This window comes from Glycine soja, chromosome 10 (genome assembly GCF_004193775.1).
Source record: "Glycine soja cultivar W05 chromosome 10, ASM419377v2, whole genome shotgun sequence".
Lineage (NCBI taxonomy): Eukaryota > Viridiplantae > Streptophyta > Magnoliopsida > Fabales > Fabaceae > Glycine > Glycine soja.
The window spans coordinates 18,300,107-18,315,933 of NC_041011.1; the positions used below are offsets into that span (position 1 = coordinate 18,300,107).

Here is a 15,827-nt window from a genome sequence, read left to right on the forward strand (position 1 = left end):
GAGGGTAGGTTGTTGCTCTATATCTTTGCCTAATGCACTCTGTAATGGAGTAACAAAGGAAATATATTAAAAAGAAATATATGTCAAAATTCAGTTTTGGAAAAAAAATTCTTTGTAAATGTTAGTCAATAAGTGAATGATACAAGTGTATATCAAGCCTAGTCAAACTCATAAGTACCTCTCTTCTCCCCATTTCTTGTACTTCTAGTTGCTCTGGTTGAATATTTTTCATCCCATTTTCATCTGGAACTGCACTGGTCTATCTAGATATGGATGCATTCTGATATCCCTCTTCCAGTCTTGGGGCACTGCTCGAGATTCAACCAGAGTCAAGTCTTCAGTGCTAAGGGTCATGAACAGAACAATGGGATGAAAAATAAAAGGTTACACTGTAACTAAGAAGTAGTTGACAAAGTGGTTGTTGGATTATTCGTAGGTGAAGAAAATAGAATCATCATAACAAAAAAATGATTATTTGATTGCACTATTAGTGCCTAGTGTTAAAAGCTTGCCTAATCAATTGATTGCCATAGCTATAGAAACCCAATCGATTGGTTGGGAATGTTGTTCAGTTAGGTTTCTGTGTGAGTAGTTTAGTCCACCTAAATAGTCTTAGTCAATGATATAGAGACCTCTCTTTATTGTTTCCCCTATCACCTCCTTTTACTACTTAACATGGATGGATTAATAGTCAATTTATATATGATTGTATAATTTTCTGTGTTTGGCATTCGTACAGGGTGTAGCAATAGGACTAAAAGATCCTTCTTTTCGTGTGATTCAAAACCACTTTGCAATTTCAAGAAATCTAGGAGAGGCAACAACAAAGGTATATTGACTTGTGAAACTTATTTTAGAGTAGAAATGTGCGATTTGTCTTAGCCTAATGCATTCATATTTGAAAGATGCTTTTCACTTTAATAAAATGGATAACAAAGATACGTTTTAATGATTTGAATTAAATAGGATATAAAATGGTTTGAAAGGAAGGTACATGGGTTAATTTCCATCTTATATGTTCTCCTTCTAGGTTTTTTGGGTGATTAACTGTTTATTCATGACACTAGGCTATATTACCTGTTAATTCTTGAGGGTATATGCTGCAACATACTCACGCTTTCATTTCATTTTTGCAGATCTGCTATGTTTTTGTACATTAGCAGTTTCATTTGCGATGTGAATTTCTGATTTCCTCATTTTCTAATGAAGTTCAAAATAATCTTCATTATACATGTATGTTGATTTCAATTGTAGACTGCAACTTTAAGAAGAGTGTCATTTTTTAATGTTGGCTACTAGGTTCATATTTATTGTATAATTATAAGTCTAGGCCAATAATGATTATATGCATTGTCTAATAGCCTTTTAGAAAACTTTATGCAATTTAGCCAGATTTGTAGTAGTTTGTTTGTGCTTAGAAATATATGGACTCAATTCGTAGTTTAAAATCTAACAAATTCGATGTTTGTTTTGTTGAATTTTATTGGCCTTTAGTTGTGGCTCATCTTTGAACATAAACTACATTGTGCAAGACATACTAAGACGGTGATGACAGAACCATCTTAGAAAATTATATGTTTGTAAGACATACTAAGACGGTTCTCTCAACAACCGTCTTAGTATGTCTCTGTTTCTAAGACGGTTTTTGGCATAACCGTCGTAGATTCCCATGTTCAACAAAGACAAACTAAGACGGTTTTCTCAACAACCATCTTAGTATGTCTCACTTTCTAAGATGGTTTTCCTGATAACCGACTTAGAATAGTTTTTTTTTTAAAAAAAAATTTGGTGCAGTTTTATTATTTGTAATTTTTTTTAGGTGGTGTTTTATTTTTTCTAAACACTGATTTGCAGCAAAAGTACACATGATTTTCAACAATTGTAAAATCATTTAATTACATAATACAAGAATTTACATAATTAATGATAGTCTACAATTTTGCAAGAATTTAAATTACTATACAATATCTAACATTGCTAACATCAGTTGTAAGTTGTCCACAAAGTATTACAAGCTTTCACAACATAATTTTCATAAAGCACATGAATGGAGTACATGAATTGTTCTCATCATCAGCTCATGAATTTACATAATAAAACAATTTTCATAAAGCACATGAATTGACCTCATCATCAGCTCAAAAACCTCCCATGTAAATTTTGGAATCTATATGTCGTCCTGTGCCTCCTTCTCCTGTCATAGAATAAATTACTTGCATATCAGACATCAAATATATTATAGTGCAAAATATGAAACAAATTTTAAAACTTCCTATTGTTGAAAGGAAGAGAAAATAACTGAATCTATGTCTGTGTCAGTTGCACAACAGAGAGTGTTATCAGCAAAGTATGAAAATACCAGGTTATCTACAAATGCAACTAAAACTACCACATTGCATTGTAGGTAAATTATTTTCCAAGCAACAATTTTAACAAAAGAAAACAATGTGAATGAAAAAGCATCAACCTTCAACCAAAAATATAACGTCAGACAAAGAAAGAACAATAAAAAAACAAAATGCATCAAAGTACAAGAGTCATAACCACTAAAAACTATTTGGAACAAAAATACCATTTTGCCTCTGGATTTATGTTTTAGCTTTCACCAGGTTCGACAGCAAAAAGTTCATTTCTATAAAACTCATGTCACAAATATTTAAAACAGAAAAATCCAAGAATTGTTAATAATCACTCATTAAAGAAGCTGGAGTGAATCATCATCTATAAAACCAAAATTTGCTTTTAAGCATCAAATGGTTACTTGGCTCAATTAACCGGGACATGTACTAGCAAGCTGAGAATGATAGATATCCATTCACCAATTTGAAGGAGGGTATCAGTAAGTGTAATTATGTGTAAAATATTTCCTTATTCATTGTAATTAGGATTAATTTTCTTAACTTCCTTCTTACTATTGCTATGTAATTTGTAGCCTAAAATCTAAAGTTAGCATTTATTTTTCCTTCTTCCTTCTTACTATTGTTATGTAATTAGGATTAATTTTCCTAACTTCCTTCTTACTATTGTTATGTAATTTTCCTAATTAGGATTAATTTTCCTAACTTCCTAATTATGTGTAAAATATTTCCTTATTCATTGTACTACTATAACTTAAAAAATATGATACAATTTCAGTTCTCTTTTCAAATATGAATCAATCAAAGAAATTTAGAGCAGAGAATCTTTACTCTTAATTTAGTGATATAAAGATAACTATATAGGAAGAAAGATAAGAAAAACTATGATCAGTATTTAGTACCTGAGCATCCTCTCTGATTCTTAGGTTCTGTCCTGCTGGATTTAATAAGTCATTAACCACCTAAAATAAAAAGGAAGCTTTGAGAATAGCACTTTGAGGAACAAAGCAACATTAATTAAATTTCTTTTCAGTCAAATTCCTGAGGGAAATGCTATGTCAGTAGAAGACAATTAGTGTGAACATATCATCACAAGAATTGAGGTAGATAGCAAGAAAGCCCACCTCATTGTAGATCTCCAAGTATGAAACTCAAAAGAGAAACTCTCGGTTTGGAGTCTAGTATGCAGAAGAATCAGACTATGTAATCTCTATAATACAAAGTTCAACATAGAGAGTGGCATTTGACATACCTCTTGGATAACGCTAAAAGCATCCTTCACGGCAAGGGGTATGATTCCAGGAGATCTTTGATCACCCTGAATATATGAACATATAAGCAAGAGGTATGATACGAACTTATGAGCAATAGTGTCACATCAACTAATCCAAATTCATACAGAAGTCATCACCATCAGTAATTGTCACAAATAGTATCAATTAATTTCTTATCAAAATCAGATAATGTATGATAACAGATCATTAAGTAGCAAAGAAGGAATGTAAAAGCTAAACGATTGTCTAAAGTCACTTAAAGAACTTGTTCAGAATGGGCTTGCAGCCTTAACTTGTTCAGCATATGTATAACAAGAGCAGCTAAACTATGTCCAAAGACCATCTCTACAGATTAATGGTTGGTATGTTACAGTTTTGAACAAAATCATTTTGAGTTTGTTGAAGCATTGCGATTTTGATTGAGTAAAATATAACATTAGCTAGCTAACAAAAACCTACCTGCTTCAGATCAAGTTAAAAATAATAGTTAACATGTTAAGAATCAAGTTAAAAATGATAATACATTTATGTATTTATCAGAGGAGAAAATAAGAGTTAGTTATTCTATATAACAACCTAAAATTATGAAATTCAAGACAAGAAGGAACATATTAGACAACATAACAAATACTAAAAATTTTACTATCCCATAAGAGGTAGAACAATTATGACTCAAAATAAGACAAGAAGTAGAGTTAGTACTGAAAGCAGTTACTCTTGTTATTAAGAGTACTAGTTGTGCACATCTTCACACAAAATCTTTCATCAACCCAAGAAAAATTAGTCTGAAAATATATTCCAAAAGAAAATGCCTTGAAGGAAAATGCTGAATTCAGAGTAGTCAATGCAACAGAGTACAACATATACATACAGATGCACAAGTAGCAAAAAGAAAGAGATAATGTGGACAGTTTTAACATGTTTAAATTATAATATCTTTCAAGTTACAATATATCTTGTATCCACTAGCAAGTTTTAACATGTTTAAATTATAATGACCCATTAATGTGAACAGTTTTAAAGTAAATCAAATACTAATGATCAGAAAGAGGTTATGTTATCCTTTAATTTCATATACTTGATAAGATACCAAGGCTAAGAGTTGTAGCTGCTGCTGAAACCAAATATAGTTGTGAATCTGTTGAGATAGTTCATCATGGGACTCAATGTACAAGTCCAGAAAAACCATGAAGCTCAACAAAGAGAAACAACCTCAAGTTACCAACCCATCGATAATATATCAGAATAAAAAATGTGAAGTATCATAATCGTCAATAATTTCTCTTTTTGAGAATTAAGTGTGGTTTAAAAACTTAAGTAGCATGACATTTTAAGACCATAAAAAACAAAAATATGTATCTTTATCATAAACATGTAGATCAACAAGATGAAGGCAAGTGAACCCAATACTAAGAAGTTAACTCATTGTTTTATTTATATAGAAAATAGGTGTGATCTCACATGCATTGTATGAGTCTTCCCACTGCTTGTTACCCCATATGCAAATATCGTACCTGTATGAAAAATAGAGGAGTTGATACATTAATTACCTAATATGCCAGGAATGCAAGTGAAAACAATCTAGAAGTTACTTAGCCACATACTTCTCTATGCACAATTACTTTTAATTAAATGGTCAACTTCAAGAAGAAACAAGAGTAAAAAATGAATAGGTTTCATTATCAAGGAAATTGCATGAACTACATCTCAAGAATATAATTTTATTTGAATTTAATTCTAATTTCTAACATTGGTATTATTCAAAGAGATTTTGTTGAATTTAGTATAAGTGAAAAGTACCACATTTCAACCTCGCCACTTCAACCCTAAAATCACTCGTTTTTGTCAAGATGCAACATGTAAATTTTCACGACCTCATCAACCTCAAAACCACAATCCTCAGAGATTTTGATCGATAGACAAACTAAAGTTGTTATTATAAAAAATGAGAGTGGGGGAGAGATGGAGAAGAGGTTGAGATATCTCAAAAAAACACACATATTTGAGAGGATCACTACTACCAAACCTACTGTGAAAGCCTTTTACTAAATCCATCTGCAGGTAAGGATCACTACTACCCAACGTAGCAACCATGCTAGGCTGCCAAGTAGGTTTTCTGGGACCGATTTTGTATTTCTGTGATACAAAATGTCAGCATAAGCTTCTTTAAATCTAGAACAGAGTTGTTGTTCATTATGCACACTTATATCCCATAAATTGTCGTTGATAAATTTGAAATGAATAATCACATCTAAAACATTCTCACACCATTATTTGTCCAGTTGAAAATGCAAATTACGCCCCTCAATAGGCCTATGATAAAAGCTGGAGTTTATACCTGCAGATGGCTTGCTACGTTTTCTCTTGTAAGTCCTTCGCCATTCATCAAGTCGAGTATTCTCTTGGGGAAAGCCTTTGCAATAACAGTTGAAACCTCATGTTAGGAGCTACAAAATCCACATTAAGGTGTCAAATAAACATACTTTAATGTTTCATGTTCTCAAGTCAAGCAAAATTAGAAAAAAGTAAATATTCTTTATCACAAACTCACTGTCGATTCCCAGATCATTAACAACAACAAGAAATTTCCTATGCAACTCGACATCCCAAACTAAACGAGGTTTCTTCTGATTTGAGTGTTCCTCATTCTCTTTATGATATTCTTCCTCTTCCTCATCCTCACTTTGTTCCTTCCTTTTTTGACCCAGTTTTATATTCTGGCCGGTATTATTTTTTGGTGCCATGGCTTAATTGCATCCTCAACCATATAGTTGCCTTTCTCCTCATTTGCAAACTTACCAGCCATATTGTAGCCTTTTTACCCTTACTTGCAATCTTATTCTTATCCTTGCTATCAATCCTCCTTCGTAGTACATGTTGCCATATGTTCTGTAACTCTTCAATTCGAACTGGTTTGGTTAAGTACTCACAAGCACCCTGTATAACACCTCTCATCACCCGCTCTTTATTGTTGTATGCTGACAACACTACATTACACACAAAAATGTAAGAGTTTAAGTTGATACCATCATTGTGAGATAACAAAAAATTATAAAAAAAATCAAATTTGAAAAGATTTGTTTGGTTAAACTCAAGTTGAATGAATGTGAAGACAGAATACAAGTGTTTGAGCTTACTAATAACAGGTAGGCCCATTTGAAGTCCCACTAGCTCAAGAAGTTTTAACCCATCCATGTCAGGCATATTTACATCGCTAGTAAGAAGGTCAAACTTGTTTATGTTTTTCCTCAACATTTCTAGTGCCTTAATTGCCTGATTAGTTGTAGTGACTGCAACAAACAAACATAAATCAGATGTGAGATAAGACAAAGGAGTGTCAACTGTCAAATGGTTAACCAAAATTATGGCAAGATCCATAGTTATAAAGGTAATGTAGCAACACAAAAAAATACATTTTTTCTAAAAACTTTAGGATTGTAAAAGAAAATTTTCATTTTTGGGAGAATAAAGAAAGAACAACCCAACTTGCAAGGAAATTTCTTTTGAATAACAATGAAAATTGCCAACCACAAAATATCCACGAGTCTAAAACTTCACATTGGAAGAGAATAACAAGAAAACAAAGCATGCAACAATTCATGACTATTGAGATGACACAAGCAAAACCAATGTAGAATCGAATTGAGTGATTTAAAACAGAAAAATGGCTAACCATTATAATGGCATTTGTGAATCAGGTTCTCCAAAACTGTGAGACACATTTGGTCGTCATCAACGGCAACTACACGCATACCCACCGGAAAACGGTCTCCCAATGGCAACTATACTGGCATTTGGTCGTCCAACCCTACTCGTTATTTTGTTGCATGCAAAGACATATGCAAACTGATTTTTATGATGTCAAACTCAAATCTCAAACCTCTACGAGGTTACATCATGATCTGGCTACCATTATGAGAGGAGTGATCAAGAAAGCCAAATGAGATGGCATTTATACAAAAGAATGAAAATTGAATGGATGCTAATGGCACTTCCTTCAATCCCGCATAAATTTTTCAAAAAGGCCTTCAATAACATTGTTGGAGAATCATAATACAAATACCTAATTATAATACACTAAAATCATAATACAAATACCTAATTAATTAACATATGATCAAGATTTAATATTATTTCGAATCTAATCATACATCCAAAATGTGATTTGTATTATCTTAAAGATAATGAAAGGATGACTTGAATAGGTGGTAAGTAGTAAGTTATTTGTTAATTACCATTGATGCCCTCCATAAAACTCCTAACAACATGCTGAGCAACAACATCACAGACCTGCAGAAGGGTTCACTTGTCGAGCACCAGAACTAGTTGTCCCTGGTTGTTGTTGAAAAGATTCCAAAGGGTTAAAATAATATGTTAACATACCTATTGGGATATTGCTTTTCCTCCAGCTTCAGTTGCCACAACCTTTGCAAGCATTACTTTTCCTGTGCCAGAGGGGCCAAACAACAATATTCCCTTGAAAGGCTATACCCAAGGATGTAACTTATGTGCTACATGCATTTTTAACAGCAATATCCTATCAAAAATATATATTTTCTAATAGGAGACCACAACAAACCAAAACAATTTGAGAATAAACAATCTCATCACCAAACCATTACGTAGGTTTTTAAACAATTGATTAACTTTCTTCCATTGAGGAGAATCAGCAGGATGACGGAGCAATCCATCTTTGGTCCTGCCATCAGCATGCCATGTTAGGTTCTTCGCATCTTCTACATTAGCAAACAATCGCTTAAACCTTGGTATTACTAGAAGATACCAACACACTTTTGATGGGAAATCAATGTATGTGGATCCAACTTCACTGGAAGCCCCAGAACTGACTTTGTAGCGTGACACCTCACATGTAGGGCAGTTGCGCAATTCAGCAAACTCATGTCTATACAAAATGCAATCATTACGGCAAGCATGTATTTTTTGGTATTCCATGCCAATAGTACACAAAATCTTCTTTGCCTCGTAATGAGTCTTCGATAACGTGTTATCTCCAAGAAGCATATTCTTCAATAACAACAGTAATTCATTGAAGCTTTTGTCACTTCACCCAAATCTTGCTTTCAAATTGACCAAAGCTAACACCGCTGATAACCGTGTGTACTTAGTGCATCCGATAAACAATGGAATCTTCGAATCATTATCTAAGGTGTCATAATATGGTGCATGTGCTTGCTTAAAACCCTCTTGTCCAAGATCACGTAGCATGTCTTCTATATGATCACCGACTTGTTCTTCAATTGGACCAATAGGAGGGGTTGATGACATTTCTGGTAACTCTCCAAGCCATATCCATTTTGTATAAGTAGGACAGATACCATCACAGATAAGGTGTGTTCTAATGTCATCCAAACATTGTCGTCGCCCATTCAAACATTTAACACAAGGACAAAAGTATAGTCCACCAACGTCGGATGCATTATCTTTAGCAAATTTTAAGAAACCTTCAACCCCATTTTCCTACTCTTCAGTTATGTGTGCTGTTTTCATCCAATGTCAATCCATCTTTGGTGTACTGTAAGACGAGGTACATTATTCGATATGCATGCGAACCTCTCTTTTATTAAAAAAATGGTGTGACCCTACCCCATTCGGGAAAACATTTTTTTACTTCATTTTCACTAAAAATTTAACTAGGTTGTGTTATTTTTAACTAAATTTTGGCAGCATTTCTCTTTGGTCTCCAAGTACACGACATGAAAGCGGTCACAACAATTCAAGAAAAGTTTTTCTTCCCAAACTGTCCAAACGGACAATTCAAGATTCAGTACAACAATTAATCCAAACTATTCATATTAATCGTTGTATTGAACCTCAAACGGGGAACTATGGCTTGCTCAATGAAGTAGAATGTAGTACTATAAAATAGTTTCATGTGAACCAACAATATAATAAATAACGACATAAATGTGACAATGCCATACAAATAAAGTATTCATTGTTAAATGAAGCAAATTAAGAACAAACAAAGTTGAAAAGCATAAGAGATACTATTCTTGTATTAAAACTATGCCAAAAAGGGAGTGTGAGTGACAAATATCACCCACTTGAGTACTTCGGAAATTTGTATGTACTCATATAAGTTTGTGCTATTTTCATATTTATTGATATAAAATCATGCAATTCCAGTCTTTCGAATTTTTCTAAATGTGAACTGATTGAAACTGAGTTTCCATATAACAAAACAAACCCCCATACAACTTGGTAACCTCTAAAAGCCATGCAATAAATAAATAGATCTGGGGTGGACTATGTAATGGAAGTCAAACGCAAAACTCAAGAATGATTCCAGAACTTTCCAAAATTATGTGACCTCATGATGTTGTATCGGGCATGATCGATGCAGGGTGGGATCCTAATGGGGTTACATTCAATTGTTTGATGTGGGTTCATGTGAATCCTGCGAGAAGTGAGAAGGTTTTGCAGGTTTATTAGAATTTCAACATTTAGAGTCATTGTAGGGATGACGAAGAGGATGCGAGGATTGACAATTTCATGGTCAACAAAGGGGTTGCTCCAGTTTCATATTTATTTTTTTATGCATAGCTAAGTTACATGACGTGAATGGTGCATATCGAATAAGTCCATATAATGAAGGAGCTGAACTGCCAGCCTAATACATCAACAAATAACATTTTGATGAGGATGCATAAAATTATACTTGGTTGTTGTTATGTGTGTGGATTTGAAAATAGATGTCTGATATGTTTGGATTATTTTGAGTTTGATGTTTACAATGTGTTGTGATGACTGATTAGACTTGACAAAGGTGGGGAACTAAATGGGAAGAATGCTAGTTCTTCAAAAAGACATCAGACTTCGACTCTTGGAGACATGTCACTCAGGATGTTGGTGATGCTAAGGAATCACTGCAGAAAGTAACAGGATAGGAAGACACCCTTAGAAGCATGGTGGAAGCTCTTGGGATGGAGCTGGAGAATGTAAAAAGAGGACACTCTAAATTGAAGGAGAAAGAATCCAAAACTGAATCCATTGTTGAGAATGTGCAGGTACAACTCTGGAAAAGCGAGTTTGAACAAAAAGGCTACTTGGCAGGAAAATCTAAAGCTAGAGGAGCATCAGAGGAAATGATCTTGACATTGAAACAATTGTTTTCTTTACTAAAAAAACAAGGAGGGAAATACAACATATGAAGAATGACACTGCAGAATTGAAGATCGAAGCTGTAGTGACTAAACTTGTGTTAGAAGATGCAGAAACAAAGGTTAGAGTAGCGGTGGAAGAAGTGGAAGCAGCTAATGCAGCAGAGGCAAGTGTTGTTGATCAGATTAAGGTCTTATCTATGAGAACTGCTCCTTGTCATTCATCACCTTCTGAACCTGGTGCAAGAATTACAATTTCAAGGGAGGAGTTTGAATCCTTAGTTCATAAGGTTGAGGAGTCTGATAAATTTGCATATATCAAAGTGGTTGCTGCCACAACATAGCCACTTTGAAGCTGCAAAGGCAACCTAAAACAAAGTTGTAATGTACATGGCCTCTTTCTATTAAGGCTCCAGCTTGAGGGGAAGTGTTCTTATGCACTACTATGTTAACCTTGTTATAAAAACATGAGAATGACTATACATTTAACGGTGTCCAATTACAGTTTTCTCACGTGTCTCTTTCTTTCTCTCTACTAACTCTCTCTTCTATCTATGCAAACCTTATCCATGAACTACACCAGTGGTAGTAAAATACCACCGTGGCTAGTAAAATTTAAAATTTGAAAATAAGAATTGCTTTAAAAGTGGAGTTTTTGTCGACAAATAGTCACAAGAGGCAAAGCAATTGCACAGTTTCATTAAATATGTACATTACCTTCTATTGGAGGTATATTCACCCTTTCCTTTAGCAATAAAAACTCGAACACAAGGTCCCAAATATACTTTATTATTCAATTCAAGAACTTGTGATTACAGAAGAAAATTGATTTTCAGGTTAAAGTCATTATAAATGAGTATAACTAAGACCTTTCTAGAACTTATTAGTATGTTGTTGTATGACATGGATGACAACATGCAATTTCTCATCACAGTATAAACTAATAATTCTTATGCAAGTGTAGAGGCTAGAACTTAATGTTTTCTCATACGGCTACTACAACTCACAATTTTCTTGTGCAAGGACTAACATTTAAAATAGGAACTATAAGGCACAAAAAAATAGTTTAACCAACGAATTTCTAGTTATATACCAGCGGATGGTCAAACCCATGACAATACAAAATTAGTGCTAACTATAGTGGATGGGTACCAAAAAAGTCAAAAGAAGCGGACAAATGACAAGTCTCTAGTTATATACCAGCACATTAGCACGCACCAATAATGTGGCTATAATCTGTCTAATCATTTTGATGACTTTAAAAGAAGCCAGATTACAAGCGTGATGAACTTAATTGATTTCGAATTTTATTAGTTGTAATCCCTATTTCAGGTAGTTAAAGCTACCACTTTTGGAAGTACTAAGGAAAGATATGAGGAACTGTCCAACTCAAGCTCACAGATGCATCCAAACACAATATTGTCGTACTTACTAAAAAAAAAGAAGAATGGAAATTTCTTGTTTTTTATTATCAACAACTCCATGTGGACTTGGATTGGAGAACAAAAAAACAACAACAGCTACAAGCTGCAAAACAAGTATAAAAACAGAGGGTAGCTACTGCCTACAGCCAAAATACAAGTGTTTTTTATGTAACGTTTTTAATATTAATTATAAGATTTTTACTAAAATCTTTATTTAACATAATTTAAATTATAAGCAGTAATTATAAATTTCAAACCGGAACAGAAACTTAAGAGATTCTTTGAAGCAGACTTAAAATCAAAACAGTTGAGGTATCATGAACAGAAAAGCTAAATTATGTTAAGTAATTTGTTACTTTCATTTCTAAACTAGTTTGTTATTTGACCTAGTATCTTCTATTTTCCTCTATAAATAACAGAGAAATGGAATCTTTCAGAGCAGAATGCAAACAACTTTGTGGCAGCAGTGTTAATTAGCTGGGAAAGTGCCACTAACAGCAGTGCAGTTATTATGGGTGAACTTGATCATGAACACATTAGGTGCTTTGGCTTGGCCTAGAACCTGTGCTACAATGTGTAACATCCCAATTTTCGTAAAGTAGATTAAAAAGAATTGTTATTTATAAATAAATAGAATTTTAAAAATAATGATGAGATTTTATAAATAAATAAATAAGGAAATATAATTATTAATTAAAATAATGATTTGAGAGAAAATAAAAAGGATATTTTATTTATTTTTTTGATAGAGAATAAAATAAAATTTGTTTTTATAAAATAATAAATAAATAAATAGAGTAAATAATAGGTCGAAAATGTCTCTAGCTATAAATAGCAACATGATAGGTCAGTTTTCAGACTGACTCCTAAGCCTCGTTTGCCTCACAATTTCGTTTTTTTCTCTTTTCTCCCAAAACCCTCTCTTTTTCCCACAGGCCACCTAACCTGTCTCAGAAAAATGATGATCTTGGACTCATTCACCGTTGGAACGTCGTGAAATTTGAGCACCACGTTCGCAACCCAATTCCAAGCATTCTCACCGTTGGGAATTTCGATATTATGTCTGAGCTAAGAGAAATAACCTTCGCATTGTAGCCTTTTATTTTCCCGCTGAAACCCAAAATTGTCTCGGTAAAACTACGATCCCGGTTTCGTTAACCGTTGTATTTTCATGAAATTTGGATATGTTGTTCGAAATGAAATTGCGCACACTTTCACCGTTGGGATTTTTAAGATAATACTCTTGGAGGGAGAAAAAGGATTCGCATGAAGACAGTACAAGTGGAGGTTTCAATCTCTTCTCCGTCTCTCTGACGTTTGGGAATTCTATCGGAGCAGTCGGAGGAATAACTGAAGGAATCTCAGGGAACCGTTAGAGATGTTACTATCGCTAACTGAAGACACGTGAGTCCGCTCAGAGGTAAGGGATGAGTTTATCGCAATTGGGGGTTAGAATGAACATGTGTAGGGATCCTTAGAGAACTAAATTTGGGTTTATTTTGGAATGTTTATTGAATTATAATTTTTCCTTTATGATTATAAATAAAATATTGATGTCCTAATGAAAATTGCTTGATAAATTGTGCTCTTCATATTTGTATATTTCGACCTATGATTTTGATATAATTGTGTAATATTATTTGAGGGGTTTTAGTCCTCATGTTGTGATAGTCTTTTATATAAATTGTTATATTGAGGTTATGAAATGATGATCCAAACTGTGAGTATGTGATAAATTGAACATGTGACGGATGAAGAAATGCATGTGTATTGAGATGATATGTGTGTATTGAGTTGTGAACTACGAACTGTGCAATCACACAATTGTAAGACCCTTTAAGGGCGACAAGTATTGTGATGGGATCCACTATGGGAACCCGACGAGTTAAAATGATTTTGAAAACAATTGAGTAAATGTGTGTATTGCATAGTTCATAGATAAAGTGTATATGATTCATGTGGTGTGATAACATGTTAAATTGAGATTATAATATTGTTATTGAGATTGACTAAAAGTGTAAAGTAGAACAGGTGTTGAATTGTGAGATACGTGAAAACATGTGATGGTGGATTGTGACATTATGAGATGTGAAATTGTGAATGAGTTTTGGTTGTGAATAAGTGTGTGATTAACTCTTGATGTGACATTATTTGTGTTGTAAGCTGTGAATTGTACAATAACCCCACCAGTGTTATCTTGAGAAAAGTGTAAATGCGAAATGTTAAAGAGAAAGTGTAGGTTTCCTATTTAGGAACCAGTGTTAAAGAGAAAGTGTAGGTTCCTATTTAGGAACCAGTGTTAAATTGTAGTGCAATATGTTGTACGTGTTTAAGACACGAGTGTGAGGTCGTGGGTATTGTATAATTCACTAGCAGTGTCTGTGTGCTAAAATGATTTTAGGGGTTGGACCTGAATCAGGAGGGAGAGGCCCTGACGGACTCTTCGGAATGTAGGCCTTGGGGGTCACCGGGTTTGAGTGCTCCTTTAAGCCTATGTTGATCCCATATGGTTGGAGCATTCTCGCAAAACATCGTGACCCTGACTGGTCTCCCTATGATCTTACTTAGTGAGAGTGACCTGACAAACCCATTGTGTGGTGTGTCTTGTTATGTACTCCTAAGCGCCCTAGGGTAGTTTTTCACTGACACGGTACCACATTGCATATAGGCTTGAGTCTTAGCATAACTGTCTCATGCGCTTGCTCATTGTTCATTATGAAATTGATGTGTTATTATGTCTTGATTGGAGTGTGTGATTCTTGTGTATTGTGATTGATGATTGAAAAGTGAATTTTGAATGACAAAGTGATGAAATAATGTGAGATATGCTAAGTAAATTGTATTTGGCTACTATATGTTGTTTTGTGCCTCTCTAGTAGTTAGGAATGTGATAACTCATGCGCTTGCTCATTGTTCATTATGAAATTGATGTGTTATTATGTCTTGATTGGAGTGTGTGATTCTTGTGTCCCGACGTCGGGACACAATGCTCTGATAGGATGTGACAGTGGGGCATAAGTTTTATATTAATTGCATAATGTTAGTCTATTTTATTTTATCTCACTGATTTAACAAAATATTTTTTGTAAATTTTGACGGCCTTGTTTCGAGCCGAATATATTTTTTTATAAGTTTTAATTGATAATAGTGAAGTGAATGTGAACCTTTTACCCGTGTGAATTTGGTTACCGATATTTTTTATATATTTTATTTACTTATATGTCGGGGTAGAGGGTGTCACACAATGTGCCTACACAAAGGTTGCTCCATTTGTTCTTCAATTGATCCAAGACGGAGTGGCACTAAACACTATTGGTAGTGTGCACAAGTTTAATAAATGAGGTTCTGAATTTGAGTTTTCAGGTAGTGCCACAAAGAAAGCAATCCTATCTTCGGCTGTCTTGGAATTAAACATGGAGATGGAGAACTTGACAAGTTATTCCATCATTCATGTTGAGACCTTGAACTGAAACAAGAAAATAAATGGACTTTTGTTGAGAAGGAAGGTAGACAACACAGTTAATGCACTTTGGAAAGGAGCAGCTGAGATGGTACTAAAGACGTGTTCAACATACTATGATGCTTCTGGCATTGTGAAAGATCTTGACAATGATAACATGTTGAAGTTTGAGTACATTATTCAAGGTATGC

At 33.9% G+C, this 15,827-nt stretch overlaps 1 pseudogene; it reads left to right on the forward strand.

Moving 5' to 3' along the window:
• The first annotated feature begins 9,982 nt into the window (after nucleotides 1-9,982).
• Nucleotides 9,983-11,160, forward strand: LOC114371495 (annotated as a pseudogene).
• The last annotated feature ends 4,667 nt before the right edge of the window (nucleotides 11,161-15,827 follow it).